General features: G+C 40.6%; 1 protein-coding gene and 1 pseudogene across 1 annotated transcript in view; one reads left to right on the forward strand and one right to left on the reverse strand.

Annotated features, from left to right (window-relative positions):
- Positions 1 to 27,088, forward strand: part of ZNF691 (zinc finger protein 691) — a 79,911-nt gene that overhangs the window by 26,532 nt on the left and 26,291 nt on the right. The window contains exons 2-4 of the transcript XR_005021565.1: positions 6,797 to 6,856; positions 22,360 to 22,422; positions 23,217 to 23,331. The gene's annotated coding sequence lies outside the window, so the exon portion shown is untranslated. The remainder of the gene's footprint in view (positions 1 to 6,796; positions 6,857 to 22,359; positions 22,423 to 23,216; positions 23,332 to 27,088) is intronic.
- Positions 21,037 to 23,202, reverse strand: LOC118902478 (annotated as a pseudogene).

Consider the following 27,088-nt stretch of genomic DNA (forward strand, 5'->3'; position numbering starts at 1 on the left):
GGGGAGGGGGGGAGGGAGAGAGATGGACTGGGAGTTTAGGGTTGGTACATGCAAACTATTACATTTAGAATGGATAAACAACAAGGTCCTAATGTATAGCACAGGGAACTATATTCAGTATCCTGTGATAAACCATAATGGAAAAGAATATATAAAAAGCACGTCTCTATGTGTATAACTGAGTCACTTTGCTGTGCAGCAGAGATTGGCACAACATTGTAAATCAACTCTACTTCAATTAAAAAAAAAGGAAAGAAAAGAAAATCCTAAAGATGCCATCAGAAAACTACTAGAACTCATCAGTGAATGAGGTAAATTTGTCAGATACAAAATTAACATACAGAAATCTGTTGCATTTCTATACACTAACAATGAAATATCAGAAAGAGAAATTAAGGAAACAAGTCCATTTACCACTGTATCAAAAAGAATAAAATACCTAGGAATAAACCTACCTAAGTGGGCAAAAGACCTGTACTCCAAAAACTGTAAGACACTGATGAAAGAAATTGAAGACAACACAAACAGATGGAAAGATATACTGTGTTCTTGGATTGGAAGAAACAATATTGTTAAAATGACCATACTACCCAAGGCAATCTATGGATTCAATGCAATCCTATCAAACTACCAATGGCATTTTTCACATAACTAGAACAAATAATTTAAAATTTGTATGGAAACATGAAAGACTCCAAATAGCCAAAACAATCTTGAGAAAGAAGAACAAAGCTGGAGGAATCACTCTCCCTGACTTCTCCCCTATTACAAAACTACAGTAATCAAAGCAGTATGGTACTGGCACAAAAACAGACATATAGATCAATGGAACAGGATAGAAAGCCCAGAAATAAATGCACACACTTATGGTCAATTAACCTATGACAAAGGAAGCAAGAATATCCATTCGAGAAAAGACAGTCTCTTCAGTAAGTGGTGCTGGGAAAACTGGACAGCTACATTAAGAGAATGAAATTAGAACATGCTCTAACACCATATACAAAAATAAACTAAAAATGGATGAAAGACATAAATATAAGACTGGATACTATAAAACTCCTAGAGGAAAACATAAGTAGAACACTCTTTGACATAAACCACAGCAATATTTTTTTGAATCTGTCTCCTAGAGTAATGGAAATAGAAGCAAAAATAAACAAATGGGACCTTATTAAACTGAATAGGTTTTGCACAGCAAAGGAAACTATAAACAAAACGAAAAGACAACCCTCAGAATGGGAGAAAGTATTTGCAAATGATGCAATCGACAAGGGATTAATTTCCAAAATATATAGACAGCTTATATAGCTCAATATCAAAAAACCAAACAATTCAATCAAAAAGTGGGCAGAAGGGACTTCCCTGGTGGTGCAGTGGTTAAGAATCCACATGCCACAGTGGTTAAGAATCTGCCTGCCAATGCAGGGGACGTGGGTTCGAGCCCTGGTCCGGGAAGATCCCACATGCCGTGGAGCAACTAAGTCTGTGTGCCACAACTACTGAGCCTGCGCTCTAGAGCCCATGAGTCACAACTGCTGAGCCTGTGTGCCACAACTACTGAAGCCTGCGTGCCTAGAGCCTGTGCTCCGCAACGAGAAGCCACCACAATGAGAAGCCTGCGCACCGCAACGAAGAGTAGCCCCCACTCACTGCAACTAGAGGAAGCCTGCGCGCAGCAACAAAGACCCAACACAGCCAAAAATAAATACATAAATAAAAATTAAAAAAAAAAATGGGCAGAAGACCTAAATAGATGTTTCTCCAAAGAAGACATACAGATGGCCAATGGGCACATGAAAAGATGCTCAACGTTGCTAATTATTAGAGAAATGCAAATCAAAGCTACAATGAGATATCACCTCACACCAGTCAGAATGGCCATCATCAAAAAGGCTACAAATAATAACTGCTGGAGAGGGTGTGGAGAAAAGGGAACCCTTCTACACTGTTGGTGGGAATGTAAATTGGTGCAGCCACTATGGAAAATAGTATGGAGGTTCCTCAGAAAACTAAAAATAAAGATATCATATGATCTGGCAATCCCACTCCTGGGCATATATCTGGAAAAGACAATTCGAAAAGATACATGCACCCCAATGCTCATAGCAGTATTATTTATAATAGCCAAGACATGGGAGCAACCTAAATGGCCATCAACAGATGAATGGATAGAGAAGATGTGGTATATATACAATGGAATATTACTCAGCCATAAAAAGAATGAAATAAGGCCACTGCATTAATATAGGTGGACCTAGAGATTATCATACCAAGTGAAGTAAGTCAGACAAAGACAAATATCATGTGATATCACTTATATATGGAATCTAAAAGAATGATACAAATGAACTTATTTACAAAACAGAAATAGACTCACAGACATAGAAAACAAATTTATGGTTACCAAAGGGGGCAGAGCGGAGGAGGGAGGGATGAATTGGGAGTTTGAGATTAACAGTTATATACTACTATATATAAAATAGATAAACAACAAGGACCTACTGTATAGCACAGGAAACTATGTACAATATCTTGTAATAACCTATAATGGGAAAAATCTGAAAAATATATGATATGAATATATGTATGAATCACTTTGCTGTACACCTGTAACTAACAACATTGTAAATTAACTCTACTTCAGTAATAATAATAAAAAGAGAGAGAGCTAAGAATACACGATGGGGAAGGATAGTTTCCTCAACAAATTGTTTTGGAAAACTGGGTATCCACATACAAAATAATGAAATTGAACTTTTATGGATTAAAGACTTAAATATAAGACCTGAAACTGTAAACCTCTTAAAATAAAACATAGGGGAAAAGCCTCTTGGCATTGGTCTTCGTAATTTCTTGGATATGACACCAAAATCACAGGCAACAAAAGCAAAAATAGACAACTGTGACCACATCAAACTAAAAAGCTTCTGAACAGCAAAGGGACACAGTCAACAAAATGAAAATGTAACCTACAGATTGGGAGAAAATATTGCAAACATTATACCTGATAAGGGGTTAATATCCACAATATATAAGGAAGCCCTATAGCCCAGTTGCAAAAAACAAAAACTCAATTAAAAAATGGGTATGGACTTGAATAGACATTTCTACAAAGAAGACATACAAATGGCCAACAGGTATATGAAAAGGTGCTCAACAACACAAATCATCAGGGAAATGCAAATCAAAGCCACAATGAGATGTTACCTCACACCTGTTAGAATGGCCACTATAAAAAAAGAAAATGAGGGACTTCCCTGGTGTCAGAGTGGTTAAGAATCCGCCTGCCAATGCAGGGGACACGGGTTCAAGCCCTGGTCCGGGAAGATCCCACATGCCATGGAGCAACTAAGCCCGTGTGCCACAACTACTGAGCCTGCGCTCTAGAGCCTGCAAGCCACAACTACTGAGCCCGCATGCTGCAACTACTGAAGCCCGTGTGCCTAGAGCCCATGCTCCACAACGAGAGAAGCCACCACAATGAGAAGCCTGTGCACCACAATGAAGAGCAGCGCCCGCTCGCCACAACTAGAGAAAGCCCGTGTGCAGCAACAAAGACCCAACGCAGACAAAAATAAATAAATAAAATAATTTACATTTAAAAAAAAGTGAGAATGTGGAGAAATTGGAACCCCTGTACACTGTTGGTGGGAATATAAAAATGGTGCAGCCACTGTGGAAAATAGTACAGAGATTCCTCAAAAAATTAAAAATTGAACTATCATATGATCTAGCACTCCCATTTCTGGGCATATATCTAAAATAATTGAAAGAAAGATCTCAAAGAGATATCTACACTCCTATGTTCATTGCAGCATTTTTCACAATAGCCAAGATGCAGAAACCACTTAAATGTCCATTAATGTAGCCTAGATAAAGAAAATGCAGTATATAATACAGTGAAATATTGATCAGCCTTAAAAAAGAAGAAAATTCTGCCATGTGCAATAATATGGATGAACCTTGAGGACATATGCTAGGTGAAATAAGCCAGTCACAGTAGGACAAATACTGCATGATTCCATTTATCTAAAATAGTCAAGCTCATAGAAACAGAGTAGAATGGTGGTTCCTAGGTGCAAAGGAAATGGGAGGTATTGTTCAATGGGTATAAAGTTTCAATCATGCAAGATGAACAAGTTCTAAAGACAAATATAGTGCCTTAGTAACAACAGTACAACATAGTACCTGTACAACACAGTGCCTATGGTAACAATACAATTTGTAAGCTTAAGATTTAAGAGGGTAAATCTCATGTTAAATGTTCTTACCACAATAAAAAATAAATAAGATGTACAGATACAGAAAGATTGAAAGTAAAGGAATTTAAAAAGATACCCCAGGCAATTACTTACCAAAAGTAAGCCAGTGTGTAGCTACATTAATATGCGAAATCACAGACTATAAGGGAAAAAGTATTATTAGGGTTAAAAAGGACCACATAATGATGAATTATAATTCATCAGAAACATATAATGATCCTGATGCTATGAGAACCTAGTAAAGCCTCAAAAGTTAGGTGTGGCCTTGTTACTTCTGGGTGGAAGCTCTAAGAATTAGTATGTGCTTTGCCACATGCCCTTGTTTTCCTCCACCATGGCAATCAGGACTGTCCAGATGGTACCTTCTCCATCAGCCTGGGTCCTAGAGTGAGGATAATGAAAATACTACTAGCAATTCATGATGCACATGGAGCATGAGTAAGAAATAAATCTTTAATGGGCTGCTTGTTTTTGACAGCTTTATTGAAGTAAAATCAGCACACAATGAACTACACATATTTAAAGTCTACAATTTGTTAAGTTTTGGCACACATAAGCACCTGTAAAGCCATCACCACAGTCAAGATAATGAACACATCCAATATCCCCCAAATTTCTTCAAGTCCTTTGTGATCCTCCCTCTCATCTTCACCCTCTGCTTGCTTCCACGTGACCACTGGATCTGCTGTGGTCATTGTAGATCACTTGCATTTTCTGTAATTTTATATACATGGAATCATACAGTATGTACTCTTGTTTGTCTTTCAATCAGCACAATTATTTTGAGATTCATGCATGCTGTAGGGTTCATAAATAGTTCATCCATACTTATTGTTGAGTTGTATTCTGTCATATAGCTGTACATTTATGTATTTATCCATTCACCCATTGATAGACATTTTGATTGTTTTTGATTGAGAAAGCATAAATAATCCATAAACATTTGAAAAAATTTTCCAGTTCATCTGAAATCAGGGAAATGAAAGTTGAAATCATAATAAAATCCAATTACACAGCCACCAAATGCAAAACTTAGATAATAGTGAATGTTAGCTAGAATATGGACTAAAGGGAACTTTCACGTGTTGCTGATATTGGTGTAAACTGGAAAAGTTCCCTAGGAAAATAGTATGTCGTTACCTTAATAAGTTGAACAGTGCATACACTCTACAAGCTAGGAATTCTACTATGAGGTATATTTCCTAGAGAAACTCTTGCACGTGGGCAGCAAGAGACTTGTAGAAGAATGTTTATAGCTGCATTGCCTATAATAGCAAAACATACAAACAAATGTAACAAAAATGATGGCTTCACCGTTTTGAGATTTATTTATGTTATTGCATGAAGCTGCATTTGATTTTCACCACTCTATTGTATGAATACTGTTGTACTGGGGGAATACCACAACTTATTTACCTATTCCTTTCATTAAAAACACTAAAGCCAGGGCTTCCCTGGTGGCGCAGTGGTTGAGAATCCGCCTGCCAGTGCAGGGGACACAGGTTCGACCCCTGGTCCGGGAAGATCCCGCATGCCATGGAGCAGCTAAGCCCGTGAGCCACAACTACTGAGACTGCGCTCTAGAGCCCATCAGCCTCAACTACTGAAGCCTGTGTGCCTAGAGCCTGTGCTCTGAAACAAGAGAAGCCACCACAATGAGAAGCCTGTGAACCGCAAAGAAGAGTAGCCCCCACTCACCACAACCAGAGAAAAGCCCGCGCGCAGCAATGAAGACCCAACGCAGCCAGAAACAATAAATAAAATAAAATAAAATAATAAAAAAAACCACAAAAAACAAAAAAACACTAAAGCCAGACTGTTTTACTGGTGAATCTTTACTAAACTTTCAAAGGAGCAGATAATTCTTATCTTATACATGTTATTCCAAAGGGGAGAAATTATCCAACTCATTTTTAAGAGGTTAATATAATACTGATACCAAGACCACTTAAGGGCAGTAGAATGGACCTTATTTGTGAACATGGAGAGAAAATTCTAAATAAAATATTAAAATTTAAACCCAGTAGTAAATTTAAAAATAATGTATTACATACAACCAGAGTACAGCTTATTCTAGGAATGTAAGGATTTTTGAAAATTAAAAACTATCGGTGCTTTTGGCTTCCTAGCCTAGTCCCACTACTTCTTTGTAGGCAATAAATAGCACAGGCAAGGAGAACAATCCAAGCAGTAAGCCACTACAGTTACTGTGATCCAGGCCAAATTATATGGAGGACCAGGGAATGAATGTCTGGGGTTCATTCATACAGCAAGGCTAATGATTTCAACATACGGATAAAACAGATGTGCAACTGCATGATTTATTAACTTTAACTAGGTTGAAGTTGACAGGAAAAACAGCTGTCTTATGGATCCAGAACCCAGAAGCTCTCCTGGGTGTAAAGGCTCAAGATAATGTTTTTCTTTCAGGACATCATGTCTTTGTCTTCTGCATAAATCCCTTGTAGGTGCCTCCCCAGATCTTCCCCCAAGGTAGAGTTAACATCTCTAACTTCCACTTATTTCATTTGCAGGTGGTATTATTGCCTTAGAAGATCACAATTTTACAACCATCATGTAATGAATAGATTCAGGTAAGGATCATCAATGTATACTAAAACTATTGGGTGAAAGATTGTTGCAGAACAGGAAACTTACATGGTTTCAAAGTATCATTCCATAGGTTAATTGATTAACTATAAAGAGGAAAAGGTAACTTTAAAGTAGAATTCTGATGGATACCACCTGAAACAAATGATCAAATTTACCATCACCAATAACAAGGCAAACTGACATTATGTGCCTCTTGATGTGATGTGATGGGAAGTACACAACATCACACATATAGTATTTTTGCCAAAAATGATTAACCTAAATCTAATTGTTGGGGGGAAGGTGACCAAATCCAGATTGTGGGACATTCTAAAAGACAACTTCCCTGGACTCTTCCAAAACAGTAGAGTCATGAAAGACCACCTATGTGTGTGTGCATTGCATACATGCATGTGTATGTGTACTGTTCTAGATTAAAGATAAAGATGAAAGGATACTAAAAAGGCTTGACAACCAAATGCACTGTGGGATCCTTAATTGGATCCTATATCAAATAAGAAAAAAGTTATAAAGGAAATTGGTGATAATTGATGAAATTTTACTATGTTATTGTATATTAAATATATTAATGTTAAATTCCTTGGATGTAATAATGGTATTGCAGATATTTAGGAGAATGTTCTTGTTAAAGAGCTACATGCTGAAGTGTTCAGGCATAAAGCGTCGTCATGTCTGGAACTTTCAAATGGTTCAGCAAAAAGAGAAAAAAGTACATATATGGATACCCAGATAAATAAAACGTGGCCAAACGTTAACAACTGGTGAATCTAGGTAATGGATAAGCTATTAATTCATTATACCATAAGTTCACCTTTTCTGGGGATTATTTTTCAAAATAAAAAGTTGGGGGAAAAAGCAAAAAGAAAAAACTAAAAAAAAAAATGCACCTACTACAGTTGGCAAAAGGCAAGGGCAGCAAGGGAGAAAGGATATGCAGTGCAAAATTACAGAAACTTTAATCTTACTTGGTTAATCACCCACTGTGTTCTTGAAACCCTCACTTTTGTGGTCACAAAAATGGAAACATTCCATACTTTTTGTTTTTCTCCTCTCTCTTCATAAGGCCTGACTCATCTGAATAGCTTCTCCTGAATTTACTTAGTGAATTTATTTCTTGGTAGTTAACCTTGATGCTTTTCCCACCTCCTATATAATAAACTCCCCTTCTCAATTTCCCCCCATTGATCAATGCTGTCCTTTCAACAAGTGAAATTCACCTTAATAGCTTAAAGGAGGAAAACTATATGATTGTTGCCCTCAGTGCAAGGAAAGCACACAGTAAAATTCAGTGCCTCTTAAAAAGTGAGAAAAGAATTTCCTTAATATGAAAAGGAGCATCTGTAGCAAAACCTCCATCAAACTTCATACATTAAAGTACAAGTATGCTTATGAACCTTAGAAGCATTTCCTTTAATAGTGGTAATGAAGTAGGCCAATAAGATGCAGGGTACTTCTATCACCACTAATGTTCAGTGTGATATTGGAGGTCCTGACCAATACAATAAGACCAGAAAATGAAAGAGTAACTCTAAGGATTGGAAAGGAAGAGATTTATTTGCAGATTATATGATCATTTGCATAAAAATAATCATAATAAGAATAGCTAATGTGTATTGAGTACTTAATATATGCAGGAGCTGTTCAGTAAGCATTACATGTATAAATGCCACTTAATCCTACTTTAAAACAACCCTAGGAGATAGGTATAACTATTATCCCCATCTTACAGATAGTGACACTAAGGCACAGAGAAGGTAAGAAATTCGCTCAAGATCAACCAAAGCAGTCTAATTCTAGGCCCTTAAGTTTTCATCACTCTTCTATATTATAACTTTACTGTCATCAACACAACTTGCGACAGACAAAGAGAGGTATGAGAGGTAGTCAAGAGCCAATGCAATAAAATTAGTACGTCTTTAGAGCTAGAGGAGAAGGCGTAACAGTGGTTCTCAATGTTGGCTGCATACTGGAATCACTTGGAGAGCTTTGAAAAATCCTGATGCCCAGCCTGCACCCAGACCAATTACATCTGAATCTTGGAAGAAGGGTGGAAAGGCCTCAGTAGTTTTTAAAGAACAGTTGCATTAAAATGTCTTAAGAGAACTCAAGAATCCATTCAAATTGTGGTGTAAGTTTCCTTTCTTGAAAGCTGGGTGAGGTTGCACACTCTGAGCAGATGAATTACAGAGGGTGTAATTTGAACCCAGGAGAAGGATAGGGACTAGAAGTCCCACATTGTGGTGGAGACAGTAAAAAGGTCTCAGTGTATCCACATGTGGCTCAGATAGAGTCATCCTGAAGCCTGCAAAGCTCAGGTGTCAAATCTCTGACTGATAGTGACTTATTGTGCTAATAAACTGTCAACCCAATAGCCTCGACTTGTTTAATGTGTCAATCTCAGCTTTCCTAAGAAGGTAACTATATCACAGCCAGGAACTGTTAAGCTGGTTACCTCAGTGTGGCCTCCCTAGATGGTAACTCTATCATGATTGTGAATTGTTGACCCAGTAATCTGAAATCCCTGGAGATGGTAGAACTTCTTTCTCAGTGCGTAAGTGGCTTTTCAAGTCTGAAAAGGCTTAGAATTAAATACAGAAATGGGGACTTCCCTGGTGGTCCAATGGCTAAGACTCCGTGCTCCCAATGCAGGGGGCCCAGGTTTAATCCCTGGTCAGGGAACTAGATCCCACATGCTGCAACTAAGAGTTCTCATGTCGCAACTAAAGATCCCACATGCCACAAGTAAGACCCAGCGCAGCCAAATAAATAAATAAATGTAGAAATGTTAAATAAATCAAACCTATCATATAAATACTTTTGTGTTTAAAATAATTGTGTGTATGTGTTTGGTACTTAAAATGTAATTTTGAAATAATATGGCATATTGAAGAATCTAAGAGATTAGCCTAGTTTGGTAGATTAGACCTATGAAATGTAAGGAAATTTAATTGTTTGTGAATAATAATATTATTAAAAAAAATTTTTTTTTGGCCATGCCGTGCAGCTTGTGGGATCTTAGCTCCCCGACCAGGGATTGAACCCAGGCCCTTGGTGATGAGAGCACAGAGTCCTAACCACTGGACCGCCAGGGAATTCCCATGTAAATAATATTAGAATACTAGATCTACTAGATCTATATGTTATTTATTTTAAAATTTATTTATTTATTTATTTACTTGTGGCTGCTTTGGGTCTTCGTTTCTGCGTGCAGGCTTTCTCTAGTTGCAGCGAGTGGGGGTTACTCTTCGTTGCGATGTGCGGGCTTCTCATTGCCGTGGCTTCTCTTGTTGTGGAGCACGGGCTCTAGGCGCACGGATTTCAGTAGTTGCAGCACATGGGCTCAGTAGTTGTGGCTCGCGGGCTCTAGAGCGCAGGCTAGTAGTTGTGGCACATGGGCTTAGTTGCTCTGTAGCATGTGGGATCTTCCCGGACCAGGGCTTAAACCTGTGTTTCCTGCATTGGCAGGAGGATTCTTAACCATTGCGCCACCAGAGAAATCCTGATCTATATGTTATTTATATATATGTAACAAATTTTTATTAAGTACTTGGGAAGAATTTGCTCACTAGAGATGAAACTTGATTGAGCATGCATATGATGGGTGTAAAATGAAAAGAGAATACATGAAATTTATATTCAGTTTACAATGTTTAATGAAATTACATTTTATAAATTTAAAAATGGGATTGTTTAACAGAGTTTAATTGTTCTGCCTGAGTTACCCGAACAATAATAAAAGATCCCCTTAAGCCTAATCATTATTTTTATATAAATATAATCAATTTATAAATAGAATAATATATTTGTAAGTTGAACTTTTAAGTTTTAAATAAAGCCAAGGTTTTGAGTTTGTAGATGAAAAAATTTAATATTAATTTAGAACTTAAAATGCTGTAGTCTTTTGTGCTCACAAAAATCTGCCCTCAGACATGAAAAAAAATCACATCAACACTATTATTATCTGCATTTAACTGATGAAGAAATGGAAGCTCAGAAAGGTTAAGAAAACAGGAATCAACTCCATGCGTGTGTGGCTTTTAAAGCCTGTGCTCTTAACCAGTGTGCATGTGGTTTCCCTGATGGATCAACCTCCTGAAAAGTCAAATGACTTCAGAATAATTAAGTAAACTATTTTGAAGTGACTTAATCAATGTCTGCTCATATGCATTATAGGTTGACTTCACAGCTAAGTGGTCAATTTCAGCTCAAGGAAAGAGACTTTACTGGCTCATGTGACAGAAAATTCTGGCTTCAGGCAGGGTTGCTACAGACTCAAACCCTGCTTCTCTCTGTCCATCTGTCTGTGCTGACTCCATTCAGACACGGGCTTTCTTGTGGTGCAAGATGACTGGTGCTATCCCTCTGGGCTCAAGGACAGCTAGAAAATGTGGCTGCCTCTCTCCCAGTGTTCCCACAAAGGAATCATTGCATCTCACTGACTCTGATTAGCTCATGGGTCTATTCTGGAACTAATTACTGTGACCGAGGAAATGTGATGTTTTAAATGGCCATGCCTGGGGTCTCAGGTTGACCCCTAGAGTTGGAGGTGGAGTCAAATCCACCACAAACACGTGGGCTGAGAGTAGGGAGGGAGCAGTCCTAGAGAAGGGTGATTGGATGACAGGCAGCAAAAACAGATGTCCACTACAGTGGGCAAACTTCTCTCTTACTTAAGTACCTCACTATATCATTCACATGTACTGCTGACATAGTCTCTTCCTTTTGGCCAGGAATCACGATACAACACTATAACTTAACTGTGTATCCTTTATTCTTCCCATTATTGCATTTTGAGAGCAGGGATATCTGTCTTTCCTTTCATCAGTGACCAAAATAAAAGCTGTTCAGGCATTCATCTAAATGAATGAAACCCAGATTACAGGAGCCTGGGTTACCTCAGAAGAGAAATAAGGAAGATGGGCAAGTGTTTTTATGTTTTTATGGTATTGTGGGTGGTAGCTATGTAGTATAAGGAGGGTAAGTCAAATTCACCAGACACTTATTGATAACTTCTTTGTGTTAGGCTGATTCCTGTTGGGGACAGTGTTCCAGTGGCCTTCAAGGAGCAACCAGCCTAGAGGAAGAGACAGATAGAAGGTGTTGGTTAATGTGATTTGGTTTCGGCCCAGATCCATGTTAGAATGGGCCACCATAGAGCCCTTGGTAATGGGTTGAGTCCTGGAGAGGCTTGGGGTTATCAAGTGTAATGTTGATTGGGTTTAAGGTTTTTAGTTTCCATTTATTGAGCACCCCTATCAAGTTACTTATACCCAAGGCCTGGGGCTTGGGGAGTAGGCAGGTCAAAAGGCTCCCAGAGTAGGCCCAGGTCCTGGCTCAGGGTTAACACCACCACTTCAGAGTGTGAAGAACCTAGTCACAAACAGACCCAGATACCCACAAAACCACAGACATATGGGGCAAATTGGGACAAAGCAGAGACCATGCTTCCAGACACCCAAAGGAATGGAGCATTGTCCCAGAAACAGCATGTCTACAGACATGGAAAGGGTACTGCTTAGTTCCAGAGGGAGGGTGTGCAGGGTGCCTGAGCTTGAGACTTTGTGAAATAGAGTTGATCACACCTTTTACTTTGGCTGTTCAGAGGAAGGACATCTTTATCAAACTTCACCCATTCTGAAAACCTGACTGTGGTCATTCAGAAGCCAAGGCTTGCATAGGAAGTGTGGGAAAACAGGAGTAGAGCTGGAGAAGGAGCCATTCAGGCTCTATGAGAGAACAGCTCATTCCTTTTCCCTCCTACCTTCCTGGAGGGAGAGGCTAGTGATAGAAGGCAGCCCACCATGATACTCGTTTCTCAGTGTATGTGGGTCTGAGGTAAACATGGAGAGCTTCTTGAGGGTGAAGAGGGAATAGCCTGCCCTCCTGGTCAAATGGTAACCCTGCTGCTGTTACATATGGGCCCAGGACGGCTGCCCATCACTCATCACTCAAGGCCTGCCAGACAGTTCCCTTGACCCAGATGCCCCAGTTAGGGGATGGAAGAGAACCTGAATAGGGAGCTGGCACCCTGTCAGCACAACAGGGGCAGAGTTAGAAAACACAACCCCAAGGGAAGCCAGAGGAATACTAATCTGGACCCTCCAGAAAAGTTGTCTTCAAACTGGGTATGCATACCCCTGGGGGTTCACAAAAACTTTCCAAGAGGTATGTGAGCATATTTAGCTTAAAGGGAATCAATGTAAAGATCCTCAGCTTCCAGGTGTAGTCTTTACAAAAATTAATCTGACTAAGAGGAGTGATGACAGCAAGATGGTAAAATAAGAAGCCCAGATTCCCTTCCCCAACAGAGACATTGACTTAACAATAATATACAGTCCAAAAAGCCTTTATGAGAATTCCAGAAACCAGTTAAGAAACTCACAGTACCCAGGCAAACTAAAAGCCAAGAACAGCTACATTGAAACAGATAAGAGGAACCATTTCATTTCACTCACAATAGCCCTTCTCCCAAGCTGGCACGGCTTGGAGCACTCAGGAGTAGAATAGAAATCATAGAGTGAGTGCTCTCAGACCACAGTGGAATTAAACTAGAAATCAACAACAAAAAAAATGGCTAGACAATCCCAAAATACATGGAATTTAAAGTATTAAATAAACTTTAAATAACACAAAACTTCTAAACAACACACAGGCCAAAGAAGAAATATCAAGAGAAATTTTAAAATGTTTTGAACTAAATGAAAAACACAACTTATCAAAATCTGTGGGATAAAAAAAAAAAAAATTTGTGGGATGTAGCAAAAGAAGGGCTTTGATGGCACTGAATAGCATATATTAGAAAAGAGGAAAGCTGTAAACTCAATAATCTAAGCTCTACCTTTGGAAGTTTAGAAAAAGAAGAGAAAACTAAATCAAAAGTAAGCAGAAGAAAAGAAATAATAAAAATTAGAGCAGAAATCAATGAAATTGAAAACAGGATATCAATAGAGAAAATGATCAAAACCGAAAGCTGGTTCTTTGAAAAGATGAATAAAATTGATAAGCCTGTAGCTAGGCTAACTGAGAAAAAAGAGGACACAAATTACTAATATCAGAAGTGAAAAAGGGGGCATCTGATCCCATGGACATTAAAAGGATAATAAAGGAATATGAGCAACTCTATGCCCACAAATTTAATAATCTAGATGAAATGGGCCAATTCCCTGAAAGGTAAAAACTATCAAAACTCACATAAGAAGAAACAGGCAATCTGAGTAGGCTTATATTTATTAAAGAAATTGATCAATATTTAATAACTTCCCCAAACAGAAAGCACCAGGCCCAGATGGCTTCATTGGTGAATTCTACCAAATATTTAAGGAAGAAATTATATCTATTTTCTACAATTCCTCCAGGAGACAGAATCAAGAAGGACTACTTCCTAACTCATTCTATGATATCAGCATTATGCTAATACCAAAACTAGACAAAGACCTTACAAATACAGAAAACTACAGAAAAATATCTCTCATGAACATAGATGCAAAAATTCTCAACAAAATATTAGTAAATGTAATCCAATGATGTATTCAATATAAAGAATTATAGAGGGAGGATTCTGGGAAGATGGCAGAGTAGAAAGCACCTGGAATCTGTTTCCCCACCAAGACAACAATTGAACTGGCAGAATCTGTCTGATGTAACTATTTTGGAGATCTGGCTGGAGTCTACTGAAGGCCTGCAACTTCCAGGGGAAGGCTTGGATGATAAATAGCAGTTAATTTTGGTCAATTTCAGCTCTTAGCACAGTAGCAGGTATTCATCCTCCACTCCAGCCTCATGGCAGGCAACACACACATTTCTTGGAGTAACCTACACAGAGCTAGTGGGAGCCATGGTGAATAAAAAGGACACTGTCCTCCAGATATTGGGGATCTGTGCTCTGATTGCTGCTGCTTCTTTCTTTTTTTAAAATAATTTTTATTGGAGTATAGTTGATTTATAATGTTGTATTAGTTTCAGGTGAACAGCAAAGTGAATCAGTTATACATATACATATATCCACTCTTTTTTAGATTCTTTTCCCATATAGGTCATTACAGAGCATTGAGTAGAGTTCCCTGTGCTATACAGTAGGTCCTTATTAGTTATCTATTTTATATATAATAATGTATATAGGGGCTTCCCTGCTGGCGCAGTGGTTAAGAATCCGCCTGCCAATGCAGGGGACACGGGTTCGAGCCCTGGTCCAGGAAGATCCCACATGCCGCAGAGCAACTACTGAGCCTGTGCTCTAGAGCCCGTGAGCCACAACTACTGAGCCCGCGTGCCACGACTAGTGAAGCCCACGCATCTAGAGCCCGTGCTCTGCAATAAGAGAACCACTGCAATGAGAAGGCTGCGTACCAGGACAAAGAGTAGCCTCCGCTTGCTGCAACTAGAGAAAGCCTGTGCACAGCAACGAAGACCCAACGCAGCCAAAAATAAATAATAATAAATAAAATAAATATTTTAAAAATCTTAAAAAAAATACTGTGTATATGTCAATCCCAATCTCCCAGTTTATCCCTTCTCCCCTTTTCCCCCTGGTAACCATACATTTATTTTCTATGTCTGTGACTCTATTTCTGTTTTGTAAATAAGTTTATTTGTACCATTTTTTTTAGATTCCACATATAAGCAATATCATATTTGTCTTTCTTTGTCTGACTTACTTCACTCAGTATGACAGCCTCTAGTTCCATCCATGTTGCTGTAAATGGCATTTGATTGCTGCTTCTGATCACAGAGGTGCAAACAAAGAGAAGGGCAGCTATTGTTGTATCTTCCCCCACTGTCACAAGCCACTCCCCCTCTCGTTCAAGTGACTTCCAGGTGACTTAAAGGACCAGCACCCTTTTCCTGCCCTTCATTTTTCTTTTTCTCCTTTTGGAGCCCAGACATTAAAGACTAGGAGATTCAAAAACAACTGCATATATGGGGAAAATTAGAATGTGACTGTACATACCCTGGGAAAGATGCAGGTCCAGAAAAGACCTGAGGAGACCTTAAGTTTACATCTCAGGCTGATCACTGGCACAGAGACAGCCTACAAGAATAAAACAAAAAAAACAAACAAATCCATCAAGTCCTGGGGATGGGAGAGAATATGATTTCCAAAGTTACCACATTATTAGATTCAAATGTCCAGTTTTCAACAACAATAAAAAAAATCACAAGGCATACAAAGAAACAAGAAATCATGGCCCATTCAAAAAATAAAAATAAAAAAAATTTTAAAACCAACAAAAACTGTCCCTGAAAAAAGCCTGATGGCAAATCTACTAGAAAAGACTTAAAACATTTGTCTTAAAGATGCTTAAAGAACTAAAGGGAGATGTAGAGAAAGTCAAGAAAGTAATCTATGAACAAAATGGAAATATCAATGAAGAGATAGAAAACCTAAAAAGAAGCCAAAAAGAAATTCTGGAGCCAGAAGGTATAATAACTGAAATGAAAAATTCACTAGAGAGATTCAAAGGCACATTTGAGCAGGCAGAAGAAAGAATCAGTGAACTTGAAGATAGGACAATAGAAATTGTTGAGTCCGAGGAACAGAAAGAAAAAAGATTAAAGAAAAGTAAACAGAGCTCAAGGGAACTGTGGGACAACATCAAGCAGACTGATTATATGCATTGCAGGAGACCCAGCATGACAAGAGAGAGAAAGGGACAGAGAGAATATTTGAAGAAACAATGTTTGAAAACTTCCCAAATTTGATGAAAAATATGAATATAAACATCTAACAAGCTCAATGAACTCCAGGTAAGATGAACTCAGAGACTCATACTGAGATATAAAAGCAGCGGAACAGAAGCAAATCATCACACAAAAGTGAGCCTCAATAAGATTTCTGGCAGATTTCTCATGAGAAACTTTGGAGGCTAGAAGGCAGTGGGCCAGCATATTCGAAGTGTTCAAGGGAAAAAACTGTGAACCAGAATCCTATATCTGGCAAAACTGGCCTTCAAAAGTGAGGGAGAAATTAAGACATTCCCCAATAAACAAAAGCTGAAGAAATCAATCTCTATACTTGATCTGCAAGAGATGCTCAAGGGAGTCCTGCAATGTGAAATGCAAGGACATTAAACAGTAATTTGGAGCCATATAGAGAAATAGAAATCTCAACAGAAGTAAATACGTGGGCAATTACAAAAGCTAGTATTATTGTAACAATGGTTTGTAACTGCATATTTTGCTTTCAACATGATTTAAGAGACTAATACATTTAAAGAAAAAAATCCAATTAGTCTAAAAGCTAGTATTCTTGTAACTTTGGTTTGAAACTCCAAATTTCGTTTTTGACATAATTTAAGAGACTAATGAATTTAAAAGAATTATTAGTTTATGTTTTGGGGCACACAGTATATAAAGATGTAATTCTGTGGCATCAACCATCAAAAGGGGTGGGGATGGAGATGTAAAGGAGCAGAGTTTTTGTATCTTATTGAAGTTAAGTTGTTATAAATTAAAATTAGAATGTTATAAGTTAAGGATGTTAAATGTAGTTCCCATGATAATCACAGAGAAAAGAACTATAGAATATAAACAAAAGAAAATGAGAAAGGAATGCAAATGTTTTGCTACAAATAAATCAACTAAACACAAAAGAAGACAGTAACACAGGAAATGAGGGACAAAAAGCTATGGGGCATATAGAAAACAAGTAGCAAAATGACAGAAGTAAGTCCTTCCTTATCAGGAATTACTTTAAATGTAAATGGATTAAGTTCTCTAATCAAAAGACAGAGACTGGCAGAATGGATAGAAAACACATAATCCAACTATATGCTGTCTACAAAAGACTCACTTTATTTATTTTTTATTTTTTTAAACTTTTTATTTTATATTGGAGTACACATATACATGTATCCATTCTCCCCCAAACTCCCCTCCCATCCAGGCTGCCACATAACATTGAGCAGAGTTCCCTGTGCTATACAGTAAGGTCCTTGTTGGTTATCCATTTTAAATATAGCAGTGTGTACATGTTGATCCCAAACTCCCTAACTATCCCTCCCCCCCCCCGTTTCCCCTTTGGTAACCATAAGTTTGTTTTCTATGTCTGTGAGTCTGTTTCCATTTTGTAAGTAAGTTCATTTGTATCATTTCTTTTTAGATTCTGCATATAAGGGATGTCATACAATATTTCTCTTTCTCTGTTTGACTTACTTCACTCAGTATGACAATCTCTAGGTCCATCCATGTTGTTGCAAATGGCATTATTTCATTCTTTTTAATGGCTGAGTAATATTCCGCTGTACATATGTACCACACCTTCTTTATCCATTCCTCTGACTCACTTTAGATCCAAGGACACAAATACAGTAGATTGAAAGTGAAAGGATGGAAAAAGATATTCCATGGAAATAGTAAGCAAAAGAGAGCAAAAAGACAAAATAGACTTTAAATTTAAAAAGGTTACAGATTACTAGGGGTATTAGCAGAGGTAAGGGTGTAAGAAAAAGCAGGCCAGAGAGTACAGAGTTTTAAATGGCAGGCTAGGTATTCTTTCTGCAGTGTGCAGTCATCAAGGCCATCCAGCAGGGAGGAGCCATAATCCCAGACCTGCGTGTGAAGGATGAAATGAGAAGAGTGTGGAGGAAGTCAACTTGGTTGAGGAGTTATTTCAGTTTACTCAGAGAACAATACACCTTTTTCCATAAATGTCCTGATATAAAATACCCCTAATAGGGCCTGCCTCTGAAAATATGTCTCAAAGAGTTAGACATGATTTTTTTCTTATTTTTAATTAATTAATTTATTTTTAGCTGTGTTGGGTCTTCGTTTCTGTGCGAGGGCTTTCTCTAGTTGCGGCGAGCAGGGGCCACTCTTCATTGCGGTGCGCGGGCCTCTCACTATCGCGGCCTCTCTTGTTGCAGAGCACAGGCTCCAGACGCGCAGGCTCAGTAGTTGTGGCTCACGGGCCCAGTTGCTCCGCGGCACGTGGGATCTTCCCAGACCAGGGCTCGAACCTGTGTCCCCTGCATTGGCAGGCAGATTCTCAACCACTGCGCCACCAGGGAAGCCCTAGACATGATTTTTGAAAGTATAAAATGAAAGGCTAAAGCTTGCCCAAGCTCTAGCACCTATTACCCCCAAATAAAAGAACAAATGTACAGATTTTGACCAAGTTGCTTTTGTTCTAATTGGTTTTTAAGAGAGCCAGCATAGGTTGGCTGTATAATAATACTATAATAATAAAACTAACACAACATTGTAAATCAATTATACTTCAATTAAAAAAAGAATTAAAAACAAATAAACAAACAAAATGATTATAGTAACCATTGAATGAGCACTTGCTATGAGCCAGGTACTGTACGTCTTTCCTCATTCAATACTCACAAACCTGTGATGTAGATTCACTTATTATCATCATTTCATAGATAAAGAAACTGAGTCTAAGAGAGGTCAGAGTCAATATGCAGCATTACTTAGATTAAAATGCTGTGCTTTCTATTTCAAAATCATGTCTTTACCCATTGCACTTCATGTGCTTAAGCAGTTGTGCTTGGCAGACAGCATATAGCATTGCCCCTGGGGATGATGATGTGACAAGAAAAGAACTGCTTGACTTCTTTGTGTCTTGATTTGTTCAGCAATAAGTGGAAATAATAACTGCCTTTTTATCAGGCAGAGTAACGGGAGATAAGACTGTTTTTCTCTCTTGGTTTGATTGCAAAAGAGGCCATGTCCACCCATAGGTGTGAATGGAAATAAGAGGCCACTTACAGAGTGTGGTTTGTGTTGGTGGCCCAAGTGCAGCTGCCTCATCTATACAATGGGTATAATAGTGTCCACCTCCTAGGGTGTTTGTAAGGATCCAATGTATTCATACATGTCACAGATTTAGGACAGTGCTTGACAAATAGCACTCACTATCTAAATACTAGCCATTACTGGTATTAAAGATAGAAACTTGGCTACCAGGGATCACTGTGGCCATAAATATATGTAACCTCCAAGCAGAGATAGGGGAGAAGCCTCACTCACCCTGGCTTTTTCCTAGTAGGCATTTAGTTAGGAAGATTAGCTAGCTATAATCTTGGCCAATAGTAAACAGAGCTCAAAGAATGTGACAGGGATGGAGAAATAACATTATCAGAAAATAAAAATAGCTCCTAATTTTTACCATTTCTATAATCAAGCACCACATTAAGAGTATACCAACTTGGTCTTGCCTAATCCTCACAGTTCTGTGGGGTAGGTGTTATTAACTGTGCCCTCTGTCAGCCTCCACTCCCACCTCTGTAAAAAGACAATAGAAGGTGATGGGAGAGGTGGGGTGGAGGGTGGTCCTGCTGGGCTCCTGGCCGCGCAGCTTCTCTTGGCTCTCTCCGAGGCAGGAAGCGCCTCTTCCACAGGACATCAGTGTAAGCCTGAATAAGAAAAAGAATTTCTCCCTCCTAAGCCATGGCACATCAGTTGTACAGAAATACCACTTTGGGAAACAGTCTTCAGGAGAGCCTCGATGAGCTCATACAATCTCAACAGATTACCCCCCAACTTGCCCTTCAAGTTTTACTTCGGTTTGATAAGGCTATATATTCAGTGTTGGTACAGAAGGTCAGGAACAGAGTCAATTCCAGGCCTATGTATGTTTGGCTACCTTCCCTAAAGAGTTACTGAGATTTCAAATGTCTGAAACATTATCTGCAGGATTGAAGGGCTCTCTAAATACGTACAGATTCTGCGATAATGTGTGGACTTTTGTATTGAACGATGTTGAATTCAGAGAGGTGACAGAACTTGATAAAGTGAAAATTGTAGCCTGTGAGTGGGACCTCTCTGGTGGACAAGTGGCTAAGACTCTGTGCTCCCAATGCAGGGGGTCTGGGTTCGATCCCTGGTCAGGGAACTAGATCCCACATGCCGCAACTAAGAGTTGCGCATGCTGCAACTAAAGTTTCCGCACGCCGCAACCAAAATAGATCCTGCAGGCTGCAACTAAGGATCCTGCATGCCGCAACGAAGATACTGCACGCGGCAATGAAGATCCCATGTGCTGCAACTAAGACCCGGCGCAGCCAAATAAATAAATAATTTTAAAAAGTGTAGGCTGTGATGGTAAAAATACTGGCTCCAATACTACAGAATGAATAGAAAAAAATTGGCTTTTTAATGCCATCCTGTTATTGTTCATCTCTTTTCGAAGAGAAGCATAGGAGACTTTTTAAAAAATTTATTCTAGCATTGCAGAAATGACTACACTGTGCCGTACTATCAGAGAATTCCAGTAGAAAGAAGCTTATAACTCTGTACCCTCTTACATTACATTTATTATACATCATGAAGAAACAGAGCTTTCTTTTTAATGACAAATCAAACACTGTTGCCTTCCTAAGACTATTCTTTAATAGATTCATTTTAAAACAAACAAACAAAAAGTGATGGGGATTCTTGCCTGAGCAATATGACCCCAGAGCCCACACTTCTAACCTCTACCCTCAGCTTCTTTGAGGGTTTACCACTGGGAACCAGACGTCAAGGTGGGGGGTCAACAGGCTGGGGTGGAGGTGGGGGAACTAAGACACGCCATAATTACACCACAGTCTGCAGTAGGGTTTAAGGAAATAAATTATAGGCCCCGAGTACTTTGAGTTTCCTCGTTTAAAGTTAGATTTTAAACTCTAGGCCACGAGTATCAATGGTACTTTCTGAGAAACTCTGAGTGAAGCCTGTTGACACAAGTGCTTTTGAAAGTTCAAAACACCAATAGATCTTGTACCCTCTGCTTAGAAAGAAAGGAGGGAGGAGAGAGAATATCTACGTCCCAGTTCTTATAAAGGTTAGGTTAAATTTATACTTATTCTTGTTTTTTGGGGTTTTTTTTTTTGCTTTTTAATTGCTTTATTAACTTCACATTTTCCATGCAAATGGGTGAAACTCTACTGTTGACAGAAACTTAGATTGGGTGCCAAGGCAATCTCCAATTAGAAGCTGGTAACACAGAACCCACCTGACATGGAAATTACGTAAGGTTCACAGCAAATGGATCAGAAAAGGCGTATCAGGAAAATGCAAGAAAAAAGAGAACAACAGTGGGAATCACAGTATTAATCTCATGGAAAATGGCAGGAGTCAATGCATAAGGCAAAATTCATCATGATGGTCATGGTGATTAGAGAGCTCCCCCATAAGGATATGTAGACAATTCCTCAACTGCAGCTCCCTAAGTTTTCTCCTGATTTCGCTCATCTCTTCATGAACATTTCCATATAATCTCCATCTCCACCCATCCCATCTTTGACCTGCCTATTGGGTATGGCCCATCAGAAATTAGGGGCAAGTTGGCGAGCCTGTCCCCGTCTATTACTTCCTGCTGGCTGGTGGCCTTCGCCCCCTCCCAAAGGGCGGTTTTCCTTTCCTTTTTGCACAAGCTGCTCCATTTCTTCGTTTTCGTGGGCCTATCCTTGCTGTCTCCTGCTCCTCCCGATTCCCGCCACAAGTGCGCCGCTGTGAAACTTAGTACTTATTCTTTATACTTATTTCTATCTTGCAGAGCAGTAGAAATTTCCAAGACTCGTTACTGGGAAAGGCAATGAAATTTCTGTAAGAGTCAGAGGTTAGTTTTCATAATTATCTTCCGTGGGTTGTTTTCACCTTACAACTATATTTTCATTATAGAAAACTATATGTGTTGCAATATAGGTCCCCTCCAAGTTGTAAAGTATGTCATAGGAGGGTGGATTTGCTCACTAACTCTATGATAACTAACCTGCTGAGCATAACTGCATATTATAATGAACACAAACAAAATATCAAAACTGGGAAGTTTCTTCTTACATTAAAAAAAAACCCAAAACAAAACCCAAAGTCCTCATGTGATATATGAGGCCCTACATGATCTAGCATCCTGCCACCTCTCTGCCCTCATCTCCCTGTCGCCCTGGTCCAGCCATCCTGGCCTCCTTGCTTGTCCTTCAACACACCAGACATGGTCCTGCCTTTGTACCTTTGGACTTGCTGTTCTCTTGGCTTAGAAAAGCCTTTCCCCCAGATTATGTGTACGATTTGCTCCCTTACTTCATTCACATTTGTTCAAATATCACTCCCTCAGGGAGACCTTCAAATTATCTCATCTAAAATCAAGCCACCCACCCCACCCTCACATCCATCATCTTCTATTCTTTGGTTTGCCTTTTCTTCCCCATAACACAAATCACCATCTCATACTTTATTTTACATTTGTTGATTGTTGATTGCTGGGTTTTCCCCACCAGAATGTAAGCTCCATGAAGGCAAATCTCTGTTTTGTTTGCTGCTGTATCCCCAGCCCTAGAACAATGCCTGGCGCCCAGCAGGTGCTCAGTAAATGAATGAAGTGAAACTAATGAAAAGATATGGGTTCCATGACAGGAAAGAGCTTGCACTGGGAACCCTGCACCAGGCGGTTTAGGAGATGCCGACCATCAGAGCCAGAGATGACCTTGAGAAGGGAAGAGATCCCTGGGAATTCACAGAAACCTGGGGGGTGAGTACCAGACTTTATGAAGGGGGTGGAAGGGGGAATATGGAGTAACTCTGACACCTGCATCACACACACATTATCTTATTTCATCTTAATATCACAACAGATGAGGAAATTGAAGATCAGAAAGGTGAAGTGACTTACCCATGGTTATTCAGCTAAGTAGCAGAGCCTCGATCTGAAATCAACTCTGTCTGACTCTAGAAACCGTGTTCTTTTCAAGACACCACACAGCTGAGGAGAAAGTTTGGCAAAGAGTGTGTGTTCAGTTAAGTAACAGTTGAAGGAATGAACAAATGCTTCATAGAGAAAGTGACTGTTAATTTGGTCTTTTTTGAGATCAAACAGCCTTATGGAGAGACCAAAGGCAGACCTGGAGAAAGAAGGAGATTGAACAAAAAGTTTTAAGATTAGATAGTTAGGTGAGGAGCTGTCCAGGGACCGCTGAGTACATCAGCTTAGCTGGATCTTAGGGTGTTAAAGGAGCATTTTGGGAGATAAGGTCTCCAAGGACCCAAATGTGAAAGATCTTGACTGCTTGGTTATGGAATTTGGACTTTACCATGAGACAGTGGGGAGCATTAAGCTGTAGAGTAATGTGCTCAGACACTGCTTTAGGAAGTCATTCTGGGGTGCTGGGGATGGGATTACCAAATGGATTTATTGTAATAGTCCCAGTGAAGGGTTATCGCCAAAGCAGTCAATTCTCTCTGAACCCATGAAAGGTTGAGTTTAAACCAGCCCTGACCTAAACATTCACACAACAGCCACTAGTTGGCAGCAATGTCCCAAGAAACAGGTGGGCCAGCCCCCAAGTAGGAGCTTCCTCAGCCAACTCCTTGGGCTGTGATGGGGTATGGTCACCTGGTGGAACGCAAGAGTAGCTGGGAGAACAGCCTGTGCGGAGGGAACCCCAAAGACCCACAGGGGAAGGAGTATGTGGAGGTCAGAGGACAGGGTGATCAATGCCTGGAGGATGGTTGCGGTGGGGTGGGGGGCAGGGCTGAGAGGGGAGGCTGCATCTGAGAGCTAGAAACTGATTGCAAATGGCCTTGAATTTCCAGGCTAAGAAAGCTGGACATTATCCTGAGGGAAATGGGGACCCAGGAAACTCATGTTTAAGTAGAAGAAAAACATGACTAGACTTGCCTTTTAGAAAGATCACCAAGATTGCAGTGTGGAGAATGAGGGGAAAGAGACAAGAAGCAGAGAGAACAGTGAGGAGGTGCTGCAGTGATCCCCAGAGAGATGATGAGTGGTCTGAACTAGGGTCAGCGATTGCAGTGGACAGAAGGGGTCAGATTTGTAGGAGACTTAAGAAATAAAAATCATAGAATGAGAAAGAGGGCATTAAAATGTAGTTTTCACAGAAGAGAATGAATATTCTCTCTCCATTATTAAGAACACTTACTGAATTGTTGGATATTCTCCCTAAAACTGCAGTGGAAGAGCTCAGATCGTGGAACTTCTTTAGGTCTAAATTCACTCAACAATCCTATCAGTCTGTGGTGGGAACTGGCGACAAAGGAATGACTTAGCAGTTGCCTCCCCACTCTGGTGGAATAACAGTCAACTGTACAGTGTGGAGAGGGCTTTGATGGAGGAAATACAGGACAGTGTGGGGTCCAGCGGGGGAACCTGATGCAGGTTTCTAGGGAGAGGAGACTTTTGAGCCCAAGATATGCAAAGGATCTCACAGAACTGTCAGTGAGCTAAGCACTGGAAAAGAAGGGAGTCTGGGAGCAGCCCCGTTACCTATTTACCCCTTTTCGTCACAAACCGTAGACGTCACCTTATGCGCGATAAGGTGTCCCAGGTGAGCTACATTCCCCAGGATGAAAGCGCTAACCCAGCCACGGTCGCCAGCTCCTGGAGCAAACGCACTTCCCAGAAGACAGACATGCTTAGTGTGCCTCAGAGGCTCCTGGACCGCCGCCCAGGGCAGACAGGCTGTGATTGGTGGGAGCCTGGGGCCCGCCCCTCACCAGCCCAACACTGCGGTTCTGATTGGTGGAGACACCGCGTGGCCCCGCCCCTCCCGCCAGTCGGCAAAGGAGGCTAACCAGGTGGGTGCGCGACTGCTGAGGGGGCCCTGGAGCACCGCTGTTACGGTCTGGGGGAGCTGGAAGGTCGCCCCGGCCCCAAATCTTCTATACCCGCGATGGACTGCAGTCCCTAGAGAAAAGGCGTCAAGGGACCGGAAGCTGTACTTCCCGGAGCATTGTGGGCCCAGGCTGGGGTGGGCCGGGTCTTCCGGCGCCTGCGTGCACCTAGCAGTTTGGGAAATGGTGGCCCCCGGCATGTTGGTGCAAGCCCTGTGAGGGGCGGGAACCCGGGAGTGGGTTCTCGGGCATTTTCAGACCAGGGTGTGGAGCCCAGGGCTGGGGTGGGGCCGGGATGCTTCCGGTCTCCGCCCCGCTTTGGGGCCTCGGGCGCCATCTGCTTTGCATCCTTAAGCTCTGGCCTCTAGCGTGCCCCTTCCGCCCCAACCCCACCCCTAGTCCTTTACCTTACATCCGGAGGGAACAGCAGCCAGAGTGCCACCATAGGATTTTAAGAGCCCTGAGTGCACACCTGGCATCCTGGGCCCCTGACTCCTCTTTGCATTACCCCTCCCGGGGCCCCTGCGAAGCTTAAAGAGCTAACTCCTTTCAACAGAAGCCTGCTGGGGTCATGTGATAAGGCCTCCTCCATCGCACCTGGTCCCAGCCCTTCATCGGTTAACCACCCTGCCCCCAGGCTCAGGAGAGGCACAACCCTTCTCCGAGCCTCACTCCTGATTTGTGAGATGGGGATGGTTAACTCCTCAGATTCTCTGTACCTAATGATAATACACACAGGCGCTGCCAATTACGATGTACCCGTTTTCCCTTCTCATCCTCTCCGTACAACCCCGCTTCATGGCAAGCAGATTGTAGAGTTTAACCTGTGTGCAGTTATGAAGGCTTCGACAGGCATATCCACCCCCACCCCCCCGATTTTGTCAGCTGAGCCTCTAGGGACAAATATCCTTGGTGCTTTTATTTCAACTGTTTTCTGAGTGCCTGCTCTGTGCCAAGCACTGTATTTAGTACTGAAGACCCAGATGAACCAAATTGACTTCTTTCCATGAAATTGAGACTAGTGGGGGAAATAGGAACTTGTGATAAAGGTGGTCATAAAAGACGTGATAAATCTACAGTGCCACAGGAAAGGAACAAATGAAGTGCTCTTGAAATTCAGGGATTGGGAGAAGGGGGTTAGAAGTCTTTAGAGAGTGTGCAGTAGCCTATAAGCTGGATCAGAGGGGGCATTCTGAATTAAATAGATGGGAGAAGGCAGCTTGACAGCTCACTCTGCCCATGCAGTGAACATGGTTCATTTTGCTTTGGATGGGCTGGGGGTTTGGGGGGAGGAGTCGGGTATAGGGTGGGGGGTGTGCAGTATAATTTTTTTTTTTTTTTGGCCATGTGGCTTGCGGGATCTTAGTTCCCTGACGAGGGACTGAACCTGGGCCACCACAGTGAAAGCGCCGAGTCCTAACCACTGGACCGCCAGGGAATTCCTGCAGTATAATTGTTAAAAGCAGGGGTTTTAGCATATTTGCTGTGAGGCTTCAGGCACATTAACCTCTTTGAGCCTGTCAGATGTACAGAGATAGTACCTACCTCACATTCAAGATAATGCATATCAAGGCCTGAGCATCAAGGTCAGCACATAGCTATCATTTTTTTGAATACCAGCTATCATACGTGAAGGAAAATGGGAATGCCTCGAATAC

This window comes from Balaenoptera musculus, chromosome 1 (assembly GCF_009873245.2).
Source record: "Balaenoptera musculus isolate JJ_BM4_2016_0621 chromosome 1, mBalMus1.pri.v3, whole genome shotgun sequence".
Classification (NCBI taxonomy): Eukaryota; Metazoa; Chordata; class Mammalia; order Artiodactyla; family Balaenopteridae; genus Balaenoptera; species Balaenoptera musculus.